The 27,865-nt window shown below is 34.8% G+C and overlaps 1 protein-coding gene across 1 annotated transcript in view; it reads left to right on the forward strand.

Moving 5' to 3' along the window:
* LOC128116910 (uncharacterized) overlaps positions 1-27,865 on the forward strand; it is a 280,495-nt gene that overhangs the window by 86,771 nt on the left and 165,859 nt on the right. The window lies entirely within an intron of this gene.

The raw sequence follows: 27,865 nt of genomic DNA on the forward strand, positions 1-27,865 counted from the left end.
TTTGACCAGAGATTTCATTAGTCTTATATAACTATGTGAAAAATGGATATTGTTGGCTATCCAAGCTTCTAGATGGGAGCAGTAATAGGCAACATGTTTGTTAAATCATAAAAGAACTTAATGATACAATATCAAAGATCAGCTTTTAATCAGTGTTATCATTGATGTATTAAGCTGATCTTCCTCTGTATTGAATAAAATCAAAATAAATTCTCTCTAAAGCAAGATAACATCAATATATGCCTCAAATTATCTCCATAACTTCTCATACACAAGGGTCAGTATTAAACAAAGATAAAATAGAAAATAAAATAAATCAATTAATTAAAATTAAGGTTTTTTGTAGATAGTGAAAATAGAGAGGACAATTATTTAGAAGTTATTAAAGAAGGAACTCTTGGTTTTTTTTTTATTTGCCATCCTACAGACCTGAGAATAATGTATCATAACCACACTCCAAGAAATCCTAGAACTTCTATATGTAACTAAGGCCACTTGGAAAATATTTGTTTGGGGGACTCACATTGTCCCCTCAATACGTGAGTGAAGAAACAAAAGGGTTTCATCTAGAGTAAAAGAAGGCAAAGTTTGGCTTAATTTTAGATTCTCAGTGGATGTCATTCAAGCAACAACCAAAAGAAGCAGTCCTTAAGTTCTCAGGTCAAAGTAAGAAATGTAACAAATATACTTACAGTAAACATTAAGTTAGGGGTTACAGATATTAGCAGGAACAAAAAGAAATAGCAAAGAAGTGTGTTCATGCCAGAGAAAGATATGGGAACAGGTGTATTATATCAGATAAAACAAACAGCAATACACTTCTAAGAATAATGAGAAGATGCAGAGCAAGCAGAATGCTGAGGTAGAGAGAAAAGGAAAAGGAAAAAGAAGAATGGAGCATGGAGCAAAGGAGAGGAGACATAGTGGTCCCAGCCAGAGGAGGAGCCCAATTTGATTTTCCTTATTTCTAAAGAAAATTCATCCAAGTCATGGCACCGGAAGATAAGGGAATAAGGGTGTAGTTGGAAGTTTTTTGTGTCCTGCCCACTCTGCAGCCCCTCAGATCCAAGTAAACTTACAGAGGCTTATATTAATTATGAACTGTATGGCCATTACCTCAGGCCTATTACTGACTAGCTCTTACACTTAAATCAATCCATAATTCTTATGTTTAGCCACGTGGCTTGGTACCTTTTCTCAATTCCACCTTGTCATCTTGCTTCCTCTGTGTCTGGCTGGTGACTCCTGTATCAGCCTTCCTCTTCCCAGAATTCTCTTTGTCTGCTTATCCCACCTATACTTCCTGCCTGGCTCCTGACCAATCAGCATTTTATTTATCAACGAATGAGAGCAACACATATTCACAGCATACAGAAAGGCATCCCACAGCACTTACCCATTTCTGTCTAATCAAAAAGGAAATTTTTAATTTTAACATAGTAAAATTACATATAATAAAATAGTTATCAAGCAAGAATCACAATTACAATATATAGTATATTTGTATTTGGCAAAACTGAAGAAAATATTCTATCTATCCTATATTTGTGAGTTTCATATCTAAAGTTTCATATCCAATTTATCTTTTATCATAACCAAGGAAAATTGTAACTATTCTTCAACTACATCAAAGACCTCATAAGAATATAATATTACCTAAGTAAACAGGAAATGCATTGTTAACAACTTCCAAAAATCTAGAATGACAGAGACATAAGGGATGTCTCCAGTTTCTTCTAGTCTCAACACCAGCAGCAGTCTTATTCTTATGCTCTCTAGAGAGAATTCAGAGAAGATACAGTAGTAAAATAATCAGCTGAGAGTTTAGATAGAGCAATCAAGAAAGGAAGAATATAAAAAATAGTGGACCAAACCACAAAAGCCTTGGTCAGGCAGGAAGGGAATTTATATTTCCCTTCTTACTGTAAGCCCTTCCCTTGTACCTCACCCAAAACAAGCACTTGTAGGAAAGGATGTGCTTTTCTCAGAAGCTCATTTTACCCATTATTTGATATGTTACAAGTCGATTATAAGATGCAAAAACATGTATAGGTATTTAAGTATCTGAAAGTTGAAGATTTTACTAAGTGAAATGGTACTGGCACTCTGAATATGCTCCCCCAGATTTGAAATCTTGAACTTGTTTTAATTCGACCTAGCCAGCATAGACTATTATCACTCATTGCCCCTTATATCTGTTTTTTTGACCCTCAGCTGGCCCATCTGGAATTAGCTATCACTGTCTATATTTTGAACTCCAATTGACCATGACCTTTGCCATTATATTTATATCTTATTTCAACACCTTAAGCTTGCCCACACATTGTTCTTTAAGTACTATCTTTGGGCACCTAATTGTCAGTATCTACCAGAACTAACTCCTTACCTAACAAAATGATAAGTGATTTTCCCACCTCATTCTCTTGAGTGTTGGAATATAGTTGTTTACCACCATGTCATGGTAAATTTAAGAATTAATCAAACATTTTGTTTCTTTTTATGGATTTTCTTTACTACTCTGTATCCCTTGTATCTACATATGTATTTTAAGGCCTTCCATTCAAATAAAAAGTGAGTAATTACAATACATTGAATCAGTTGATAAGTTTTGACTTTTTTCTGTCATAACACCATTAATTTTCAAATCCATTTGAACAAGGCAGATCTTTCCACTTATGTATATCTTATGTAATTTATTTCAATAATTTTTGTAGTGCTTGCTAAATAGGTCCTAATACTTCCTTATTAAATTTATGTCCAAGTATTTTATGCCCAAAGCTAGATTAAATGGAATAGTTTTTGTAACTCAAATGAACACTCAAAATGTTCATTGCTATGTTGAAACAGAATTAATTTTGTATACTGATATTTTTATCTTGTAACACTAATTTAAATGTACAGTTTTGGCTTCTTTGTCAAAAATAAGGTATCATAAAGTGTGTGGATAAATGTCAGGATCTTCAATTTGATTCCATTGGTCCACATGTCAGTTTTTATGCCAGTGCCAAACTGTTATTATTATTATTATTACTATTATTATTATTATTATTATTATTATTATTATACTATTATTACTATAGATCTATAGTAGAACTTGAAGTCAGGGATGGTGATGCCTCCAGAAGTTGCTTTATTGTAAAGGATTGTTTTAGATATCCTAGCTTTTCTGTTTTTCCATATGAAGTTGAGTATTCTTTTAAGGTCTGTGAAGAATTATGTTGGGATTTTGATGGGGACTGCATGGTATCTGTATATTGCTTTTGGTAATATTACCATTTTTACTATGTTGGTTCTACCTATTCATGAGCATGGGAGATCTTTCTATTTTCTGATATCTTCTTTAGTTTCTTTCTTTAAGGATTTAAGTTCTTGTCAGACAGGCAGGTCTTTCACTTGTTTGGAGTTTTTATTTCCCTTCTTACAGTAAGCCTTCCCTTGTACCTCACCCAGAATAAGCACTTACAGGAAAGGGGTGTGCTTTTCTCAGAAGCTCATTTTACCCATTAATTGATCTGTTAGAAGTAGATTATAAGATGCAAGAATATGTATAAGGATTAAAGTATCTGGAAGTTGAAGATTTTACTAAGAGAAAGGGTTCTGGCACTCTGAATATGCTCCCCCACATTTGAAACCTTGAATTTGTTTTAATCTGACCTAGCCAGCATAGACTACTATCACCCATTGTGCCTTGTATCTGTTTATGTTGAGGTTTTTGGTCTACTTGGATTTGAGTTCTGTGCATTGCTGTGGGATGTTCTGTATGGCAAATTGCTCTGATTGGTCAATAAATAAAATACTGATTGGCCAGTGGCTAGGCAGGAAGTATAGGTGGGACAAGGAGGAGAATAAAGCTGGGAAGTGGAAGGCTGAGTCAGAGACACTGCCAGTCGCCACGATGACAAATAGCATGTGAAGATGCTGGTAAGCCACGAGCCATGTGGCAAGGTATAGATTTATGGAAATGGATTAATTTAAGCTCTAAGAACAGTTAGCAAGAAGCCTGCCACGGCCATATAGTTTGTAACCAATATAAGTCTCTGTGTTTACTTGGTTGGGTCTGAGTGGCTGTGGGACTGGCAGGTGAGAGAGATTTGGCCTGACCATGGGCCAGGCAGGAAAACTCTAGCTACAGTGTATGGCAATAGAAATGGATCTATTTTTAATCTTCTACATGTTGACATCCAGTTATGCCAGCACCATTTGTTGAAGATGTGTAACTTTATTCACCTCCTTGTCCCGCCTACACTTCCTGCCTAGCCAATGGCCAATCTGTTTTATTTATTGACTAATTAGCAACACATTTGCCATACAGAATATCCCACAGCACTTACCCCTTTTTCTTTCAAAAAGGAAGGTTTTAACCTTAACAAAGTAAAATTACATATAATTTGGGAATTTGGGCGTAGCTTCTCTTACTACTTCCTGCTGGAGGGGGGCGCTGTATCTTATGGGGACACAAAGAAAATTTTAGGATTATGGAATAGTCCATGAAGCTGTATTGTCTGAGCCAGTTGCCTTCAAACCATTTTGGATGTTGGATCATCTGGGCCATGGTGTCATCGGAGACCTTTCAGGGGGTCTTGGCTAGTCAAACCAGATGTATCTTAATCTGGAGCAAATCCATAGCCTCTGGCTTTCTGTGGGAACAAAAGCAGAGTCTCCTTTCCAAAGCAACATATCCTTATATTCAAATTTTGAAGTCAAGGTACCTTAAAATATACATTTTGGCATAACTCAACAGCTTTTACAATCAAATGTTTTTCTGCAGTTAAAAATCCCAAAGACAACACAATCCAGATTCTCTGTGTAATATTCATCTTCATATGGCTTATTTTTTATATTAACTTTACTGTCTCTTTAAAGACTTTATTTTTTAAAACTATGTATTTGTTTATATAACTGTATATATCACCTTTTTTGTCTCTTTCAAGCCTACGTATATTTTACACACATTTAAACTATTACATCTGAATCTGTCTTATTGTGAATCTGTTGCTTTAAACTGCAGCAGCTGTGGCTGCTGGCTCCGCCCACCTCAGCTTCCCAACATGGCCATGGTTTACCACCAGCTCTGGGAGCTATCGGGGGTCTATGCTTTTAGCCAAGCAGCTTGTAGCCCAGAAACCTCTTTTTTTGTTTTGTGCTAGCAAAGTCTAAATCCACCATGCAGCTTAATGTGCCACTTGCAGAGGCCTCATTCCCGCCATATGGCTGCAGGTCAAGCACACACTCTAGGAACCCGTCAGTAGCTCAAACCAGAGACAATTAGGAACTGTTTTTAGCTCTGTTTTAGAATCTTTTTTTCTCAGTTTTTAGGTGGAAACTCTTGCCACCACGTTGGACGCCATTTGTAGCTTGAGTTTTCCTGCCTGGCCCAGGGTCAGGGCAAATCTCTCTCACCTGCCAGTCCCACAGCCGCTCAGACCCGACCAAGTAAACACAGAGACTTATATTGGTTACAAACTGTATGGCTGTGGCAGACTTCTTGCTAACTGTTCTTACAGCTTAAATTAATCCATTTCCATTAATCTGTACCTTGCCACATGGCTCATGGCTTACTGGCATCTTCACATGCTGTTTGTCATCATGGCGGCTGGCAGTGTCTCTCTGACTCAGCCTTCCACTTCCCACCTTTATTCTCCTCTTTGTCCCACCTGTACTTCCTGCCTAGCCAATGGCCAATCAGTGTTTTATTTATTGACTAATTAGCAACACATTTGCCATACAGAACATCCCACAGCAAAGATGCTTTCTTTTTTCCATTGTACAGTTGTTTGGTTAGAGCTACCCAAAGGTATTTTATATTATCTGTGACTGTTGTAAAGGGTAATGTTTCTCTGATTTATTTCTCAGCCCAATTGTCATTTGTGTATAGGAGGGCTAATGATTTTTTTGAGTAAACCTTGTATCCTGCCACATTATTGAAGTTGTTTATCAGTTGTAGGAGTTCCCTGGTAGAATTTTTGGGGTCACTTATGTAGACTATCATGTCATCTGCTAATACTGAAAGTTTGACTTCTTCCTTTCCAGTTTGTATCCCCTTGATCTTCCTTTGTTTAAAAGTTTCTTTAAAATTTAAAGAAGATTTAATTCTTCCTTTTCAATCTTACACTTATTTCTTTTTCTTGTACTATTGGCCTGTTTATAACCTCCATGGAAATATATTCCTGGAGAGAATGAATAACAAACATAGCAAAATAATAAAAAATTTAAAATGTTTATTATGTTTAAATTTGGAGAATTAAAATTGTTTCTTTCTTTAATTCACCTATTTAACAAATATTTGGTGCCTTCTGTGATCAGTCAATATGGGAGACATAACTATAAATCAAATTTTACTTCATCTTTCAAGAAAATTTCTAGTACTAGTGTGATTAGATATACCTCAGCACTGAAATCTTATTGGCATAAAGCAACCACCCATGAATTTTTTCTGAAAATATCCAGTTTGTAAACATTTTAGAATCCATTAGATGAGAGTCAAAATTTAAGATATCATATAATTATTTAAGTAAAAATATAAAATCAAATTTTCATAGTTTTATTGATTAATTAAAAATATAATTGATTTGATTATTTTGACATAAGTAAATTAATAATCTAAATATTTCAAAGTTAGGTTTATCTGTTATCAAAATTGATAATATTCTTTGCTTTTAACATTCAATGGGAATTCACATAGCTTCACTGAAAAACTATTATCACACAGGTAGATTCTATCAAGTATTGATATTATTCTAAAAGCCAGAGTTTAATTGAGTACCTTAATAACTGGGAGTGAATTTTCTGAACTTGGTTAGATTTTTCAATTAATAGCTATTTAGCATTAAATTGCATAGCAAAATAATCACTTCCAGTAACCACTTTCACTTTAAATGAAAGCTTTTTACTTGCATAGTTAAATTACTTTCATAGTTAAATAGGTTGTGGAAAATTATATTTTCTTTGTAAATATGTGCAAGCCAGAAAATGTTGTTAGGATTGTAGATTTGGCACATAAAATGTACCTGTGAGATTGTGTGGAAATAGATATCTCACTGCTTCCTCTTAATTTGGACAACAATGTGTGTGTATGACCCATCTTCACATTACTTGAGTCAAACAGTATTAATCTTTGAGATTACTTTAGCACTATGTTTCTCCAAAAATATTCCTTTGCAATTTGGGTTAAATTAATTAATAAACATTTCAGTATCTGCAGTAAAAGTTAATTCCAAATCAGTCAGTGTTTGATAACAGTTTTGTAAGCAGTTCTTTCCTTTCAGAAAAGTAACAGTCTTGGCACAGAGTGTTAAAAATGCACAATGATTGTTTTTCTCTGCCGAGTAGTACTCCATTGTGTATATGTACCACATTTTCTTTATCCATTCTTAAATTGAGGGGCATCTAGGTTTTTTCCAGGTTCTGGCTATTACGAATAATGCTATGAACATAGATAAGCATTGTGTCCTTGTGGTATGATTGAGCATTCCTTGGGTATATGCCCAAAAGTGGTATAGCTGGGTGTTGAGGGAGATTGATTCCCAAATTTCTGAGAAAACACCATACTGATTTCCAAAGTGGTTGTACAAGATTGCATTCCCACCAACAGTGTAGGAGTGTTTCCCTTGTTCCACATCCTCTCCAACAAAAGCTGTCTTCAGTGTTTTTGAACTTAGCTATTCTGACAGGTATAAGATGGTATTTCAGAGTCGTTTTGATTTGTATTTCCCTGATGACTAAGGATGTTGAGCAATTCCTTAAATTTCTTCAACCATTTAAGATTCTTCTGTTGAGAATTCTCTGTTTAGCTCTGTAGCCCATTTTTTAATTGGATTGTTAGGTATTTTGATGTCCAGTTTCTTGAGTTCTTTATATATTCTGGAGATCAGCCCTCTGTCAGATGTGAGGTTGGTGAAGATCTTTTCCCATTCTATAGATATATACTCACTCATAAGTGGATACTAGATGTAAAGCAAAGGATAATCAGACTGCAACCCACAGCTCCAGGGAGATTACCTAGTAAGGAGGACCCTAGGAAGGACACATGGATTGCCCAGCGAAGAAGAAATAGATGAGATCTACATGAGAAAACTGGGGATGAGGGGAGGTAATGGAGGGCAAGGGATGGGGAATGAGAACATAGGGGAATGGGAGGTTCGAGCTGGAACAGGGACAGAGTGGGAGAGCAAGGAAAGAGATACCATGATAAATGAAGACGTCATGGAAATAGGGAGAAACAGAGTGCTACGGAAGTTCCCAGGAATCCACAAGAATGACCCTGTGGTGGTAATAAATAAAGTTGCCTGGGGTCAGAGCTATTAGAGCCACAGCAAGTGCGTGGCAGTGGTGGTGTACGCCTTTAAGGACCTGGAGGGCGGTACATACAGGCAGTGACGAGGCAGTCACATGATTGGGTTTACAACCAATCAGAAGCCAGAACAGAGAGACTCGAGAGACAGACACACATGAAGGAGGGCTCCTCTTTCGGAGAGCTCTCTTGGCTGAGGAGGATCCCTGAATCAGGAAGGGTGAGGCTCTTGGCTCTGACCTCTTGGCTTTCTTCTCTGAATCGGCTCTGTGTTCTTGTCTGATAAAACCGTTGGCTATATCTATACTGAATTACATCTACATGACCCCACCATAGACTACTGGCAGTAGTTGAGAGGGTGCCTGAACTGGCCTACTCTGGTGATCAGATGGCTGAATACCCTAACTATCATCATAGAACCCTCATCTAGTGACTGATGGAAGCAGATGCAGAAATCCACAACCGGGTCCCAGGCCGAGATCCAGGAGTCCAATCGATGAGAGAGAAGAGGGTTCTATGAGCAAGGGACATGGAGACCATGATGGGAAAAAGTATAAAGACAACTAGCCAAACTAGTGGAAATGCATGTACTGTGGACCAATAGTGGAGGAGCCCCCATGTATGTGGACTAGGCCCTTTGGATAGGCGAGACAGTTGTTTAGCTTAAAGTGTTTAGGGGGCCCCCAGGTAGTAGGATTTGAACCTGTCCCTAGTGCATGAGCTGACTTTTTGGAGCCTAGTACCTATGGTGAGACACTTTGTGCAGCCTTGGTACATGGAGGAGGGGCTTGGACCTGCCTCAACTGAATGTACCAGGCTCTGCTGACTCCCCTCTGCTTTGGAGGAGGTGGGAATGTGGGGTGGGTTGGGAGGGAAGGCTGGGGGGTGGGAGGAGGGAGGACAGGGGAATCTGCAGTTGGTATGTAAAATGAATAGAAAATCTCTTAATAATAATAATAATAATAATATAGTAAAAAATGAATAATGAAACTTTACTGCTGTTGATCTGTCAAAATGCTATGTAGTATATAAATTCAGGCACTAAGATTGATAAACAACAGTCTCGCCTATCCTCATATTTTTATGAGGGTTTAAGTTTGGCAATATCAACTTTTATTATTTGGGCATGGCTACATAAAATTATTTAACCCTGTAATTTGGTAACAATCCATAATTTCTTTTGTTAAAAGTATGACATTCAAAATATAAATTTATTTCCACTTTCTGAAATGATGGCATGCTTTAGTAAAAATAGTGAAATACATTATCATGTTAGAATAACACAATAATGTTATATCTGAAATTCTGTCAATTTGTAACTGCATCACTGATTGTAATGTGACAAGCAGAAATACAAGATTAATATATAATATCTCTTTTGTACTTTCTTACTTTCTCAACTTTTTAGTTGTAGTATAGCATGAAAACCATTGTAAATAATATGTAAATTTATTGTACATCTGTTTGAAAATTGAAAATTGACTCTTACAAATTTTATTTGCCATAAAATTCCTATTTTCCTGTCTTCAATTCTTCTCAAATGTAAAAAAATGTTCTTAGCTCATGGGGCTATATAAAACAGGTGGTAGGCCAGATTTGGCTGATAGGATTTAGTTTTCTGAGTCTAAGCTTAAAAGTGACTAAGATTTTATTCTTGCTCATACCACATGTATGAACAAAAAACTGTTTGCAGAGGGATTTTGCTCAGCGATATAGACTGATGGGAGACCCCTTTTAGCACAGACTTCCACAGTTACAGAAGTAATACAAGGAAATATGTAGATTTGTGCTTTTAATCTTCCAACTAGAAGTGATACTCCTTACTTGTGTTCACATTTTATTATTCACAATATGTCACATAGCCACGTTAAACTTCAAGTGGGCTAGGGAAGTCTGGAAATGCAGCCCTCTTTGTGTGGATGTAGAAGAAAATGTCATGTCTTTTTTTCAATTTTATTATTTAGTGTCTATGCATGTGTGTGTGCATGTGCATATTTGTGTGTCTGTGTGTGTGTGTGTGTGTGTGTGTGTGTGTGTGTGTGTGTGTGTGTATTACTTTGTTTTCATATTTAGGCTGTTATAAAAATACCATTTTAATTAATCTTTCATCTTCATTTTACTTTGTTATGCTTTTGAAAGTCTGTTACATTGTTTTAATGAGCATGAAAATCCCATGACATTTTTGGCTAAAGTCTTTAAGGTATTAATTTTTAAAAATTCATTACACTTTGCTCAGCCTGGAGGAGGGGACTGGACCTGCCTGGACTGAATCTACCAGGTTGAGCTGAATCCCCAGGGGAGTCTTTGCCCTGGAGGAGGTGGGAATGGGGGGTGGGCTGGAGGGAAGGCGGGGGGGGGGGGGGGCGGGGGGCGGGAGTGGGAAGGACAGGGAAATCCATTGCTGATATGTAAAATTAAATTATAAAATAAAAAAGAAAGAAGAATCACAAAAAAATTCATTACTTAAAAACATACACAAATAGCATTGAAATATTTTCATTTCATTCTGGAGGTTTCATAATGCATTGTCAGTAAGCAGTTTCTTAATATTGCACTTAAATGGTCAAACATGACAAAATTTAAAAATTTTTTATTATATCATTTATGGTCTTATAGCACTTGGATCTACAAAATTTCCAAGCAATATTCATAGACTTTATCTAGAAAATTGAACATTCTTTTTGTATAGCCTATAAGTAGCATTTGTCATGCAAATAGTTGCCTGGATGAGAGGTGGGTATACCATTGTTTATTATTAAATCCATATATGCAAAATAAGGGCTTTATGGGGTTTACAAATTTTATTAGTGTTTTGTACAACACAATTTGTTCATATTCACCTCACCTCCCCCAAGTCTTCCAAGATCCAACCACCTTCCCTACTCACTGAGATTTGTGTCTTTTTTTTTTAATCAAGAATAATTGATGCTAGTTAAATATCCTTGAATGTTTAGTCTTCCACTGAAGCATGGCCAATTTACTAGGTAATATATTCTTAGAGAAAACTTTCTCTTAATCTCCCAGCATCTAACATTTGCCAATAAATGTGTGGATTTTTGTGCCCAAATTTTCTTTCCATTCTATGATTTGGTCTGGCTTGGGCTTTTACAAGTCTGCATTCTGCCATAACTGCTGTAAGTTCATAAGTGCAGCTGACCTTCTGTGTCCCTCGTAGGCATCACCCACCTCTGGTTTTTATAGTCTTTTTGTCCCTTTTTATATAATGATCCTTGGGCCATGACGGGTTGGATTACAGTATGTATATTCTGTATAGGGTTGAGCATTCTGAGGTCTCTTATTTTCTATACCTTGGATAACTGTGTGTATCTGTGTTATCACCCTCTAGTGCAAATAGAAGCTTCTCAGATGAGGGTTGGAAGATGCATTGATGCATGGTATAACAATGTTATTAAAAGTCACTTTGCCCTGGAGGAGATGGGAATGAGGGTGGGCTGGGGGGAGGCTGGATGAGGGAGGACAGGGGAATCCGTTGCTGATATGTAAAATTAAATTAAATTATAAAATTAATTTTAAAAAAGTCACTTTAATACCTTTTCCTTTTAGCAGCATAATAGCAGTAGGTTCTTTCCTGGGCCCATGTCCTGTCTAGTTATAGGTTTTTTGGCTCAGTGTTGGTGCCAGGAGTAACTTTCATCTTGTAAAGTGGGGCTTTAATCCGATCAGAAAGTGGTTGGCTATTCCTATAATGTTCATGTCACTCTTGCACCAGTGGGCATATCTCACCAGGCTACTCATTATTGTAGTTTACAGGATTCATAGATAGGTATGCCTGGTGATTTTTTTATCCTCCAGTAGCATTAGTAGCAACTTCCAACATTATGAAAAGTAGCCAGTAGTAATAAATCTCCCAAGTTTGAATCACTGTGATTTCTATGTGTTCTATGTCCCAAATATTTGATGGTGACAGCAATAGGTTCTTACTGTCCGGTTCTGGATGGTAACCAATATCCTCTAAAGTTTGGGGGGTTCTATGGAAACTCAGTGGCCAACAACTTCCAAAGTAGTAACCCATTCCTGTCATTGAGCTTTTTATCTGTTAGTCTCTGTTGTAAGTGGGGATGGTTGTTTGTCCATTATAGACTGATGCCATTTTAACTCTTTTGATGTATGTGTATGTATGGATGCTTCTAGTCATTGGTTTCCAAGTAACTTTTCAAAATTGTCTTTAGTGTAATTTGTTCTTCCCTATATTCTTTCGTCTACATTGGATCCCACTCCACAACCTCAGTTAAACCTAGTGGTATGTACATAATTCTTTAAAAGTAGCCACAGTCTGACATATCATTTCCATGAGCTCATACAATAAACCTTAAAGACTTAAAAAAAAAACCTACTAAATGGTAGGTACTGTTATATACTAGAGAAGTGAATGGGAAATCTCTACAATAGGTTGGAAACCTTCTCTAAAATGAGAACTTCAGTTTTTTGAAAATGGGCCTTTAAAGTGTATGGGTTCAGATGTACTGAAGCGAAATTTTATATGTTTAGTCCAGTGAGTCATATCTGAAAATTTCCCTAAAGAATACGTAGTCTATCTGCCTTACTTAACATATAGAGGAATAGAAGCATAGAGAAAGTAAGTTACATTCTGAAGATTGATAAAACATGATAGTCATTTCAAATGTATAAAGTGCCTAACACTCATACCAGTGCTCATACATAATCATAATCTTCATAAGACAATGGGAGCTTATGAATTTATTTTGAAGGCATTACATTCATCATGACTCTGTTAGTATTCTGTAACTATTATTATTACTACTTGAAAAATAAGCTCCAAAATTTACACCCCATATCCTGGTTTCCTATAATCCCACTCCGAAGGTATTAGTAATGTGAAGATATACATAAATCCTGAAATTTTCCTGCAGTTGCCCTTTACTCTGTCTTACTTCTATGCAAGTTGAGCAGTAATGATCATAGTGTAGTTTTCCAATTAACTGATAGTTACATGAATACAATATTACACTTACTACATACCAGACAGTATTAATTTTGTCATTCTCATATCTCCATGAGAAATGTTTACTATTTTTATTGTACAAGTGAAGAAACTAAGATAGAAGGATTTAATTTGCCTGGGCTTAAAGTCTCAGATTAAATGAACATCATCATTAATACCTGCTACTTTAGTCTTAATGAGTGATTGAAGAAAATTAGCTATTTTATAACAATCCTAAAAGACTAATCATAAAATGCTATTGGTAAAATTCCTTCCCAGGAAGGTATGTGAAACAATGTCTACCCCCTTTTTAAATGGCCTACAAACAAACAAAGGCATGATTCTAACAAAGTTTACTCTGGAGAACCCAGTGAATTTGTCAGACTGTCTTACAGAACCTAAATGAGAGGTTACTTACAGGGGTATGGCCACTCCTCCCCAACCAGCCATACCTGAAAATCCTTACCCAGCAAAGATGAGGGCTTCACTGTAACAGTATACATGGAACTTCTGCTCTCTTCCCTGGTCTCTAGTCTTCCATGTTCTCTATATAATCTAGCTCCTCCCCTAGTAGGCAAGAAGAGTTACCAGATGGTAGGGAGAAGCTACATATTCAGGAAAGAATTTAGTACCCTAATCTTCTCCATATGACAAACCATCCACAAGCCCATATTGTTTGAAGTGGGGACACAGCTGAATTCCCCAAGATAGCAGTTGTTTGGCTCAGAAGACAGTAGGTAGCAAGACCAATCAATATTTTGAAACCAGACTGTTTTATTCTTATGATGTGGCTTTTCAATTTCAGCACTATTGGCATTGTGGGTCTGAAAGCACTCTGTTGTTGGGAAATTGTTTTGGCAATTGTAACATGCTGAAAATATCTGCAAATATTCTCAAATTTTTCCTGTGAAGAAAATTCACTTTCGATTGACAATCACTGCACTAAAGAGTATGAACATTCAGTCATTACTGCCTCTAGATAACAGACTATTCCAATTCAAATCTTTCATTCCAAAACTCACACAGAGTAAGCAACTGAAACTCAGATATTATTCGCATTTTTTAACTTTACCAGAATCAGTATTTTCTAAAAGTTTAGGGAAGGTTAAATTACAAAGGCTTAATTTTTCTCACAGCTAAGTTATTTTTAAAAGGAAAGAAGAAAAAGTCAGTGTTACTCTACCATTTACCTCCTATTTCTCCTTTCACCCTCCCTCATTTCTCATAACATTCAGCAATATTTGGATAATAATTCTGAAAGAATTTATGGAGGTTAACCAGATGTTTAGATGGAATCATCACAAACATAATTTCAGTGAAACTCTACAATATTTGACAATTTATGTGAAGATCACAGAACTTTTTGTCACAGGGGATTACATCTGTATGATATTTTCAAAGAGCTCTAATTTAGGATTCAAACTAATAGAGTTTTAAATTACCAGTATTATTTTCTCTTCTTTACAACATCTTCAAATTTTATAAAATAACTTGATGGAACCAGTCCCTAACAGGGATGTTTCACTCTATATTAGAAAATGTTGATACCATACCCTCCTGTTTTATTATTAAGTTCCTCTTTCTGTATTCATTTTTTCATTGCCACTCCAGTATAAATACATGGAATGTGGTTAAAAAATAGCTAGAGATTACTTTTTCCTACTTATTAATATGTCTGTTGTTGTGATCCATAAAGAAGTTAAAGTAAAAACTCAATCTTAACAAAGTAGTAGTACATAGTGGTTTGCATGCTAAACAATTCTGGAATCTGCTAGGTGCTGAAGAGAGTAGAGAGAAACGCCATTTAGAAGTATCAATAGAACTAAGTGTCTGGTTATAGAAATAAGCGCAATTGTCACAGAAAGTAGAGAAGAAATTCTGTCTTTTGAACAAGCTTGCAAGAAATGAATAAAGCTTATCAAAAAGTCATAGCTTTTGAACAATCAGTCATCATCTTGACCTTAAGTGAAAACTAAGAAAGCTTGATTGAAAATACTCTCATGGTATTTCTAGAATTACTGATCAGAAACTAAAAGCCTCCAACCTTCCTCTGCATCTGTACTGAGCAAAATGATTTAAAAACAGGTTAATAGTTCAATCAATCATCTGTGAAGCATAAAGCTTTTGTCATTGTAAAAGTGAGAAGTTTTTTTCAGGAATGGTCCCAAAATCATAAAGTTTGAAAGTATCACATAAAGGACTTAATAAAACTTTCTTCCTAAGCCTTATTCCCAAATTCTGATTTCTTTCCTAACTGTATGTAGCAATTACCTGAGAAATTAAAAAAAAATACTGATAATCAGCCCCAGCCCCAGATATTTTAGATTCAATTAATATGAAATAAAACTTGGTCATTTTCATTTCCCAAAAGTTTCCCAAATAATAATAATATAATCCAGTTATGCTACCTTCAAATCAAATATATTTATTTACTTTTATTTTAATTTATTTAGCCATTAGGGTAAGGCTTTTATAATGGATAAGGAAACACACATATACTGCAAATGCACAGAGAAAAAGGCCTTCTGTAAATTGGTACTGAGCTCCACAGTTCTACATTTTGGTTGATTGTGGTTCTCTGTAATGGCCGTCATCTGTTGCAAAGGTAAGTTTCTTTGATGAAGGTCAAGACTACACTCATTTGGGAGTATAAGGAAAAATGTTTAGATTGTTGTCAGGGATTATGCTGGCTTAGTAAATTAGTGGTTGTAGATTATCCTCCAATATCAATGACTTCACTAGCACTGAATAATTAATTTGATTTCTACTATCAGGCATGGTTTCCCTCTTGTCTAGTGTGTCCTAAGTTTAATCAGAAAGCTGTTTGTTGCCACCAAGATATGTGTGCCACTACTGCATCCTTAGTGATATAGTGCCATGTTGTTTGTTGATGTAGTTCATAAATATTATAGTATGCCCGTAAGACTCAGGGAACATTGTGGAAAAGGGAGCACAAATAAATAAATAAATAAATAAATAAATAAATAAATAAATAAATAAGCAAGCAAGCATCTTCCAAGTGAATTTGATGCATCAGCTATACTTTGATGTGTAATTAAGCAATTGTCTATCCAGCATATTCCAGATAAGCTGTTCAAGTGATACAATTTTTGTTTTATTTAATTTAGTATATGTGTACATGAGTACGTATACATGAGAGTGCCAAGGTTTGCCTGTGGAGGTCAGAGGACAACTTTGAGAGTTGATTCTCCACTTCCACATACAGTCCCCAGTGATCAAACTCAGATTGTCAGACTTTTCAGCAGGCCCTCTAGCTTTCAAGTAGCACATTTATGAGATGTTCTGTGGTTTATAGCTTCCAAACAAGGCTATACTCTTCATCATAACTCTTAGTTGTCAAAATAATGTGAAACAATATTCATGATCAAATTAGTCATCAATCCAGAAATACTTTAATAATTATGCTTTCTATCTCACAGATATAATTTATATTACATGCATTAAATACACGTGTGTGTGTGTGTGTGTGTGTGTATATATATATATATATATATATGTAAAAGACGTATTTTGATATCAGAGGTAGAATTCCTATTACATAATGGCATAGCTGTTTGTGCCCTGTTAGTACTAGACAGTGGAAAAGTGCTAACTTTACTGGTGGACATAGTTCATCATTCATGAACAAAGAAAACAATCAGCAAATATCAAGATTTGTTTTGAAGAATTCTCTTTGAATTGCTCATAGCTAATTTTGTAAACTCAAATAGAAACAAATATTCCAGAAAGGATAATTTATCTCATAATTAGCTTTTTAATAAAATATTTTACTTCATCTCAGATTAAACCTTGCTTTTCTGAATAAATACTTTTTAAAGGATTTTGCCTCTCTGGGAAAAAATTTAAGTTCTTCAAAATTACATTTCATTTTCATGGAAAAGAAATATAATGAGTTAGATACTTTAATTATTTAATCTTCATCAAATACTGGAATTTCTATTTATGTAGAACAAAGAATGTGACAACTTCTTAGAAGTTGTCCTCTGATACTAGGATAGCCCTTTTATTTGGGCCTATAGAGACTTACTTTCATACCAATACTATTCCATGTCTACACAAACGGAATTTTTGATTGTGAGATGTGTAGTTGGAGTATTTTGTCCTATTTATATTTTGATTGTCTAGCTTAATATTTTTCTTCATGCAAACTAATTTATGCCTAGAGAAACAATATATTTGCATTTATTGGCATCAGAAATGCCTTTTATTTATTCCCACATTAGTAATGAATGTGTTTGATGGTGATGTTTAAAAGTCAGTTCTAGCTTTTAGTAAAGCGAGAGTTATCATAATCTCACCATCACTACTTTTTTTCCATTACAGGTATCATATATCATTCATTGTTTTATATATATATATGTATATATATATATAAAATATATATATATTTCATAATACTTAAAGAACTATGTAGTCTAGTGTTTCAAAAATGTGCTATAACACAATTTAAGAATGGAAAAGTAGCCTTTTCCTGACTATAGAAGGCTAAGTTTTTACATTATTAAAATAGCATTGATCAGTGTCAATCAAAACATAATTATAGTGGCTTTTTCAGAAGAATGTAAATTGTTTTATTATATCTGATATATTGTATGTAGAAAAAAACTGATAAGATTTCTATCATGAATCTAGATTTTTCTATTTTAAGTCATTACCAAAAAGCTATGAAAGGCAAAAATAATGTTTTATGTGACTGACAGCATGGAAGTTATTCATAATTATCCTTTAAGGGATATACATTTTGTTGTAGATAAACTTCAGTAAAACTCTTTATTCAGTATTAAAATAATAAGGAAAACAGTTCAAATACATATGTTTGATACATTTAGCAAACTAGATCTTCTCAGTAACAATATATGGAAGTAATATATAGAATAGATATAGTTTTTACCATATACCTGTTTTTGTTATTGTAGCATTAAATGTAAAATTTGACAATATCCCAAGGCAATGTTTCTCATCAGCATTGACTAAAAATTGTTAGAAATGTGTGTTATACATCATTGTCTATGAGAAAATAGATTAAAATCTTGTAATATGGGGGCCCACAGATTTTACAGATGATTCTGATAAGAAACACCCATCCTAATTTTTTAAAAACATTTTCTGACTATGGGTTTTTTGTCTTCATGTATTTTTTGTGTATTGTATGAATGCATGGTGTATACAAAGGCTATGAAAAAACATCAGATTCCTTGGGATCAGAGTTACAGATTGTTGTGAGTTGTTATCTGGATGCTAGGAATAAAATCCAGATCATCTGGACGCACAGCCAGTGCTCTTAATTGCTGAGCTAGCTATCTCTCCAGTCCCCCACCCCAATTCCTTTTTATCTGTACGATTTTGTATTGTTTGAGTGTTTACAATGATTAATACAGTCAATTTATAAAATTAGGTGATTTCCTTCATCTAGTCTCTAAAACTAGTGTAATACATGATTTAAATTTAAGTTGCTAACTCATTTGCTGATGAGTAAAACATCTGTAATGAAACTTTATAGTTTTCTGTCAATAGCAAAATTTGGAGCTTGTTTACTGACTGGAAGATAAATGTCATTAAGAGACATATTACCTCATTCATCTAACAGTTCAAAAAGTTGGCTTAATAAAATAATAATGATGTGCTAATTACTTTCAACACTTAATTCTAATTCTCTTTTTGATCCTGAAAAGAAAACACTATTATCTTTCTTTTCTAGATTATTAAATTAATGTTCAAACAGCAAAATATTGTTACTTATCAGATTTGTCTAATACCAGTGCTTTTGGTCATAAAAAAGATTTTGTTTCAGATTCTTGAAACCCCTGATTTGAGTGTCAACACATTTGTCTGATCTGTACATACTGGTTATCATGCAGTTCATAGAAACTTGCTTCTAAACAGACTAGTTGAAGTTATCTAATCTAAAGGGAGAGTCCTTACCTTAACTTTTTAATTGAAGTAAAACTCATGTAAAAATTAACCATTTGGTGGTCATCCCTGAAAACATACATACTAGTAATATTTTACATACTGGGCAAGTTTTATTTAGGAATATATATGCATACATATATGCATCTAAGAACCATTAATGAAAAAAGAGGCCATGAATTTGAAAGAAAGCATGGAGAGGTGTATGGCAGGTTTAGGAGGAAGGAAAGGAATGAGAGAAATCATATAATTGCAATATAATCTCATAACATAAAATAAATATTAAAATAACTACTTAGGATTTTGTAATAAGATATGATAGTTGTAGCTAGAGTTTTCCTGCCTGGCCCACAGTCAGGGCAAATCTCTCTTACCTGCCAGTCCCACAGCCGCTCAGACCCAACCAAGTAAACACAGAGACTTATATTGGTTACAAACTGTATGGCCGTGGCAGGCTTCTTGCTAACTGTTCTTACAGCTTAAATTAATCCATTTCCATTAATCTATACCTTGCCACATGGCTCGTGGCTTACCGGCATCTTCACATGCTGTTTGTCATCATGACGGCTGGCAGTGTCTCTCTCACCCAGCTTCCTGTTCTCTCAAATCTCCTCTCTGTTAGTCCTGCCTATACTTCCTGCCTGGCCACTGGCCAATCAGTGATTTATTTATTGACCAATCAGCAACACATTTGACATACAGACCATCCCACAGCAGATAGTATATATTTTAAAATGTTTTAGATGTTTATTTTATCAAGTTCTAAAATATTTTTATCATCCCAGTAGGAAACTTCATATATATTTTACAGTATCTCTCTTCCTCTTGGCCTTTCACAAATACTAGTACACTGTTTATGTTCCCTTTCCTATTCAGGTTATTTCATACTACTCATGTAATATGCTTCCTTTTGTTTCATTGATACTAAAGGGAGTATGATTTTTTTCTACTGCAGTGCTATCATATGTTTATGCTCACCCTCTAAGTGTAGATGACCAGTGTCATGGTTAATAAATGTTTCATGAGGAAATGGTCAGCTTGTACTCCACCATTTTTTGCTAGCGTGTTAACTTATAGTTGTGGGTGTGAAATATATATTTTTGATAATTTTTTATCTATAATATAGAATTATGTATTTATTTTCCTGTTATTTTTTACTTTTAATATTTTTCTATACTTTATTTCCCCATATCTCCTCTCTCTCTTTACTTGATCCTCCCATGCCAGTCCACCCCTGACCCCAGTCTACCCATAAAATCTGTTATATTTCCCTCTCCCAGAGAAAATCATGTGTCCCCCCTAGTCCATTGCTCTATACCTAACCTCTCCAGGTCTATGGATTATAGCTTGAATACCACTTATTTGATGACTAATACTCATATATAAGTAAATACACACCGTATTTCTCTTTCTGGTTTTGGATTACCTCATGTAAAATGATTTTATTCTAGTTCCATCCATTTGCCTGAAAATTTCATGATGTCATTGTTTTTAACAGCTGAATGTATAAATGTACCACATTTCCCTTATCCATTCTTCAGTTGATGGACATGTAAGTTGTTTCCAGTTTGTAACTATTATTGATAGAGAAGCAATGGACATATTTGAGCATGTGTCCTTACATTAGAATGATGCATCCTTTAGGTACGTATGCACGAGTAGTATAGCTGGATCTTGAGGTAAATTGATTCCCATTTGTCAGAGGAAACATCATACTGATTTCCATGGTTTTATTTGTTTTATAATGCACTGCAGTCATATCATCCTTTCAGTTTTGACCCCTCGGAAATCTGATTATTTGTAGAAGGAGCAGAACACATCAAGTTACATAGAAATGGAGGTGAAGAGATGGAATAATGGCTGAGTGCTCAATGGTCTTGCAGAAAACCCTGGTTCCGATTCTAACATCCATATCAGGCAGCTCACAACTATCTATAACTCCAGTTCCTGAGGCGCAGTGACTCTTCTGGCCTCTGCAGGAACTGCATGAAACTGGTGCACGTACAGACATGCACACACACACATACACACACACGCACATAGACAAAACACACACACATACACACACACGCACATAGACAAAAAAGAAAATCTAATTCTTTTAAAAAAGATTTTCAGGGACTCCTAAGAGTCTTTAAACTTTGAGAAAAAGACAAGGCTAAAGTTGCAGTTTGTAATAAAATATATTGCAGGTAACTGTTTTTCGGGGATAGGATGAGGTTTTTGAAAGGCACACATAGCATAGTGACTCCTCCATTAGGAATACAAGGACTCAGTGACCTAAGGCAAAATGCCACTCACAGTCACCCTCTTTCCAGCTAGCCCATAGAGAAAGTAAACCATGTGTGCAAAGAAGAAGCTATGTTTAAAAATGTTTTTATGAAGTTTGTTTTGTTGTTTGTTTTTAATGAAAGCTTAGTAAAAAAAAATACCAGCAAAGAAGAACTTCTGAACATCAGAATCCATTCTGGCCTCTTCCTTCTAATAGTAATCTCTCCTGTTATAAAGGAGTCTCTTTTGATTGTCTTGGGTGGGAGAAGATATATTTAAAATTCCATGTAAGAAAAGACTGCCATACTTGCAATCATTTGAAATCTCTCAGTCATTTCAAAGTGAGAACATGTATTTGGGTGACATTTAAGATTTCATTCTTTTCTTGGGTCAGAAGATAACAGTTCTCTCTACAAACCAACATGAAGAATCCAGTCACCTCTCTCCCAATTGATAGCTTAGGGAAGTTAACATTTGAGGGATTCTTTCCATATTGTATTTTACTGAGTATTTTAACATGTTGAATTTTGAATTATTAGTACTGTTCAAAAACATTAACTTTACAGTATGAAGCAAGCAAGCAATAAGACAAATAATTCACAGAAGTTTACAGAATTGCCTTTTCAAAGAGAATAGTATTCTATTGTGTACATATACGCCATATTTTCCTTTCCATTCATCCATTGGTGGACCCTTAATTTTGTCTTAAATTAAGGAAGTAACCGGTACTCTTACATTCATTTTTCTTCTTCAATATTGAATGGCTATTTTTTAGTCTTATATTGTTCAGTCAATCACCTTGTTGATATCTACAAGTTGATTTTCTGGGAGTTTGATTTGGATTGTGTTTAAAGTATACATTAATTTGGGATTAAACTGATGTTTAGATGATACTGAATCTAAATCTCTTCAAGGTTATTAAAATTAAATAAAATCTCTTCAAGGTTATTAAACATTTTCCTTTTTTGTTTTGTAATTTCTTTCATCAGTTTTTATAGATATTTTAAACCTATTTTTGAAATTTTCCATTTAGGGTTTTCTATTAAATAATGTTGGATTAAGTTCAAATTCTACTTTTTCATTGATATATACATAGTTGATCTTATTTTAGTAACTTGTAAGCTTACTTTAAAGGCTTTTTAGTTAATGGTCTGTTAGGGTTTTTTTTGTTTGCCATATAAAACATTTTGTCAAAAGCATTATTTCTCACTTCCAAACTCATATACTACTCTTGCCCCTTTACTTTCTTACTATAATGCATAGCACTCCCAGTATGATACATGATTTTTTCTGAATTTAACATTGAAACTCCTAATGTGCTAACATTAAACATACTGTTACCTGTGGGGTATTTTAGACTTCATTTATTGAATGGAAGAAGTTGTCTTCTGTACCCATGTTGTTAATAGTTGGGTCATAAGTAGGTGTTAGGAGTTTATCAAATGTTTTTCAGGTATTTCTTGATAGAAACATGTAATTTTCACTCACGTTTGTTAATAGGATAGATTCCATTGATTGACTTCTAACAGATGAATCCGCATTGGTTACCTGAAAAAAAATCTTGTTTGGTCAAAATGTATTGTAATACACTTTTAAAAACGATTTCCTTACATCTTGTTATTTTCTTTTTTTAAAATTTGGGGTGTGTGTGTGTGTGTGTGTGTGTGTGTGTGTGTGTGTGTGTGTGTAGGTTAGAGAATAACTCTATTTCAAAAGTTGGTTCTCTCTTCCACCATGTATGTTCCAAAGATCCAACCCATGTCACCAGCCTTGTGTGCAAGTGTTTTTACCCCCTGATCTATATTGTCATTTCCAGTTTATTCTTTTTTTTATTTTGTAATATCATGTCTGATTTTGGTATTAGTGATAGCCTCAAACAGTAACTGTAAAATGAGTTAAGAGCTATTCCCTCTTTGTTAATTTTGAAGGAGGCTTGTTTGTTAGCTGATCTATTTCTTTTTTGTAGAAGACATAAATGGATCTATTTGAGTGTGAAACTTTTGGTATTTTGCATTTTGGTTAAGCATATTTTATTGTTGTTATTTTTATTTTTCTCTTGTTTGTTCTGTGGCAAACTATTTCAAGTGATTGGCCTATTTTGTCAGAGTTACCATATTCATATCCATAATTTTATATAGGATTTTAAAATTATCTGTTTAAAGTTACTTTCATCTATACTGATGTCCATTAGTTTCTTTTTCATGAGTCCATTTTTGTCTACTTTTAATCTTAATGAGCATAGCAAGAGGTATGTTAATTTTCATGATTTTGTGAAGAATGAGTTTTTTGTTTTCATTGTGTTTTTCTTGGATTCTTATTTGAATTTAGGTGATTTCTATTCTGTCATTTACTTTCTTCTTTTCGTTTATTTATTTATTTATTTATTGACAGGGTCTTAACTTTATAGCCCTGGCTAGCTGAGAACTAACTACATAAATCAAGCTGGCCTCAAACTTGTGGCAGCGCTGCTGCATTTGTCTTCCAAATGTTGAGATTATAGATGCATACCACCTTACCTTGGTACTTTGTCTTGTTTTCTAAGGCAGACATACAGAGACTTTTTTTGGATTTTTCTCTTAACTAAAGTGTGCGTGCAATGCTATAACTTTCCTTTAAAACACTAATGTTATCCCACCAAGTTTAATATTATATTTTATGTTCAGTTAAAATATTTCTTATTTTTTATTTTAGGATGTTACACCTTCTGTTATCAACTACTAGTTTAATTTCATCATCATCTTTTAAAACCAAATCTAAGAGATTTTAAGTATTTTAAATGTGCTAATGTAAACTCTGTGACCCATAATTTGGTATATCTTGATAGACATTTTATGTAAGCTTGTGAACAATACATATTTTGGAACTGCAATATAAAACAATCTACAGATGTGTATTACAATCAGGTGATTGATGATATTCTTGAGTTCAATTATCTTTTTTCTGATATTCTGTTTAATGGATCTCATAGTTTCTGATGCTATGGTATTAGTATCCAAATATAATAGTGTCTTCAACTCCCTAGATTTCTATATGTTCGCTCAGATCACTTTATATTTTGTTTTTAGGTACAATCCTCAACAAAACTATGCCTTATATGTAATATGCCTCATTTTTCTAGCTCTGAAGTCAGCTATCTGAAATTAAGTTAGCCAATTTTTCTCTCATTTACTAAATATTAGTATGACTTGTTTTTATTTTTTATGGGCATATACTTTTAATCTATATGTTCATTTATATTTAAAGTTTGATTTACTTTTTGTTAATTTAATCTGTTCTTTGAAATTTTCATGCAAAAGTGAATCGCATTCTAGTTACAATCATCTCCCAGTCCTGTAAACCCCCTCATCCTTACAAATCCCTTTCTCAATTCATAGCTTTTTGTTTGGTTTTGTGACCCATCTGTATTTAAACTAGGCTATCTTTGTAACAATGGATTTTGTTGAATATTTGTTATGGGTCCATTGTAACTCATGCATGTAAATAACTTCTGCAGGATTACTCAGAATATATTCTCTTGCTTTATTATTTATGTGATCATTATAAAGTTATTGAACTATACTACTATGATTATATCATAATCTTTGATTCCACAATGTTATAAAATTGCTTATATATTATATTTTATTGATTGATTGTGACATATTAATTATATTTTATAGCTTCTGATATTCTGCCATGTGTTATACTAAGTATTTTGGCATGACTACTTAAGGCTGGGTATATTTCTCATAATGAGCAAAATTTATGAGTTTATGATGACTTTCAAATGACAATAACATTGTGTATGAACTACTGCTGCTTTTGTTTTTTATTATTAGATTTTTAATTAGCAAAAAATGACATTTTACTGTTATTTCACAAAAGTAAATAATAGTACTTTTGCTCACATTCATATCTGTTACTCTCTCGTTTCATCTCTGTCCCATCATAATGAATTTACTCTTCAGAAATAGTCCCCTCTGTTATTATGTGATTATTATTATTGTAATAATGTTACTATTATATGTACAATTGCAATTATAATACTTTATTATTATTATTGTTACTACTATTACTATTATTATATATGTGATAAGATGACATGGGGATGTGTGATACTGTCTTTACCATTACCCACTTCTTTTCCCTGTTTGGAATTCCTTCCAGTGCCTTCTTCAATACTGGCTTGGTAGTCATGAACTGCTTTATTTGTGCTTGACTTGGAAGGCCTTTCATTTCTCCAGCTTAAAAGATTATTTTGGGAGAACTTATGCATATAGCTTCTGACATTACTAGAAGATACAGTTTCACAGAAAACTCTGCCTAAACATGAGCTGAACAAATAGAGCAACAATACATATGCCAAAGTAGATGGAGAAAAACCCATGAGGCCTCAACCATACACAAAGAACTACAGGCAATTGAGTAAAGTAGGGAGCAGGAGAGGTGATCCTCCTCAGGGAAAGATTACTAACAGGTTGTCCAATACCAAATCATCAGCCCTGAGAAAATACATACAAGTGACACTATACAGACTGAACATGATTTATTTAGATGTGTGTGCATGCATATAGTATCAGTTAATAAAGGAAGAGGTGTGGGAGCCCGTTCTCGGGTTCCTCGTGGCTTTACCCAGCAGGTCCACATAGAGGATGATTAGGACCACGGGCCTGAGTGCAGGTGTCTGAGATGGTCTGCATTGGCTGTGCTGGGGGAGGAGGTCTTTTGTTCCACCCCTTGGCATCTCTATAAAAACCCTGGGGCAGAGACAGTCAGGGCCCGTTGGAATAGGTTCCAGGCCCTCTCGAGGCTATCCTTTATTTTCTATCTGTTTATCTCCTCAATAAATCCTTCTATCTAATATTTCCTGCTGCTCGCACTCAAGAAAACTCTGGGGAACTGTGTGGGTGGTGGGTAAACGCCCCACAGAATGGCGCCATTTACAGGGACTAAAGAAAAAAGAAAAAAGGGACTAAAGGAAAAAAAGGGGGGACTAAAAAAAAGGAGGGACTAAAGACAAATGAACAGGGACTAAAGACAAAGTAATAGGGACTAAAGATAAAGGAAAATAATAGTTTTATTACAGAGTTTTTGGCGAAAGTGCTGAGTCAGCCCTGCCAGTGGATAAGGCATGCTGGTGTTATGGAAAATATATATTTTTATATATATTATTGAGAGGCAGGGGTTTTATCCTTGAGAGAAAAGGAAAACGGACTGGAAGGATGTCCGATGCTGCAGCGAAATTCTCTTCTGTCAAAATTTTCTATCTTCTATCCCTTTCTCAATTTCTATCTGTGAAAAATAAGTATAAGGCATAGTGTAGTAAAATAGTGTAGGAAAAACTTAGAAGTGTAAGATTGTGTAGGAAAAATAAGCAACTAGACAGAAAAACTCTTCAATTTTCTAACTTTGGGGGCTATGAATGCAAACTGGGGGGAAAAAATCTTTCTTTGGACTTTATGGGTAGTAAAAAAAGCTCTTTGAGCTTATAGGGAAGAAAAAGTTTCCTATGGAAGCTTTTGACCTGGGAACAGCTGAAATGCTAAGTCCAAGCGGCAGGAGAAAGTGATTTCTCCCTGAGGCAAAAATGGGTGTGTAAAAAGCCAAAGTTTAAAGTTAGGAAGTTTTGGGAAAAGTTGGTCTTTCTCTTGGGGGAAAAAAATCTTTCTCTTAAACTAAAAGCTTTTCTTGGAAAATTTTGGGGGGAAAAAATCTCTCTAAAAAGCTTTAATCTTTCTCAAAAGCTCTCAAACTTAAAAACTAAAGCCTTTCAGAACTCACTCTCACAGGACAAAAATTAGAATCACCTGAAGATATTAGTATGAGAACCACCTGTGATTAGCTCTAAGGGAAAACAACAAACCTCTTAAGACAGCAAAACCTAAGTTCTCTTTCAAGCTTTAAAAATCTTCCCTGCAATGCAGGAGGCAGGGACAAGTTCCTAAAAACCTCTCTTCTAAGCTCTGTCTCTTCAAGCCAGTAAAAGACAGTGGGTCAGAGTACCCTGATGGAAATGCTTGGGAGAGTGTGGGTAAAGAGCTATAGAGAGCCCAAAAGGGCAGGAAACTTTACCTGAGAAAAGCAAAAAAGCCAAGCTTTTCATTGGTTACAGCAGAGCTGAGGCATCAAGGCTTTTGTTTCTGAGTGAGCTTTTCAGAATGACAAGGTGCTCCTAATCGTCCTAATGCAAAGATCCCCTGAAGCAATGCAAACTCTGTTACCATGGTATCCTAGCTTCTGACCAAAAACCCAGAGGTGACTAGCCAGTGTCTCTAATTTGGAGTGCATTTTGGGGATACTAGGGTTCCTGCAGTTGTAGACTTCCTGGAGCACATTGCTGAGGCAGGAAGGTGCAGGACCCAGGGGAAGATTGCTAATGAACAACCAAAGCTAAAGCCAGTGGGAATGGCACAGTTGTCCACTTTCCTACA

This window comes from Peromyscus californicus, unplaced genomic scaffold (assembly GCF_007827085.1).
Source record: "Peromyscus californicus insignis strain IS unplaced genomic scaffold, ASM782708v3 Scaffold_10__1_contigs__length_136768540, whole genome shotgun sequence".
NCBI classification, from domain to species: Eukaryota; Metazoa; Chordata; class Mammalia; order Rodentia; family Cricetidae; genus Peromyscus; species Peromyscus californicus.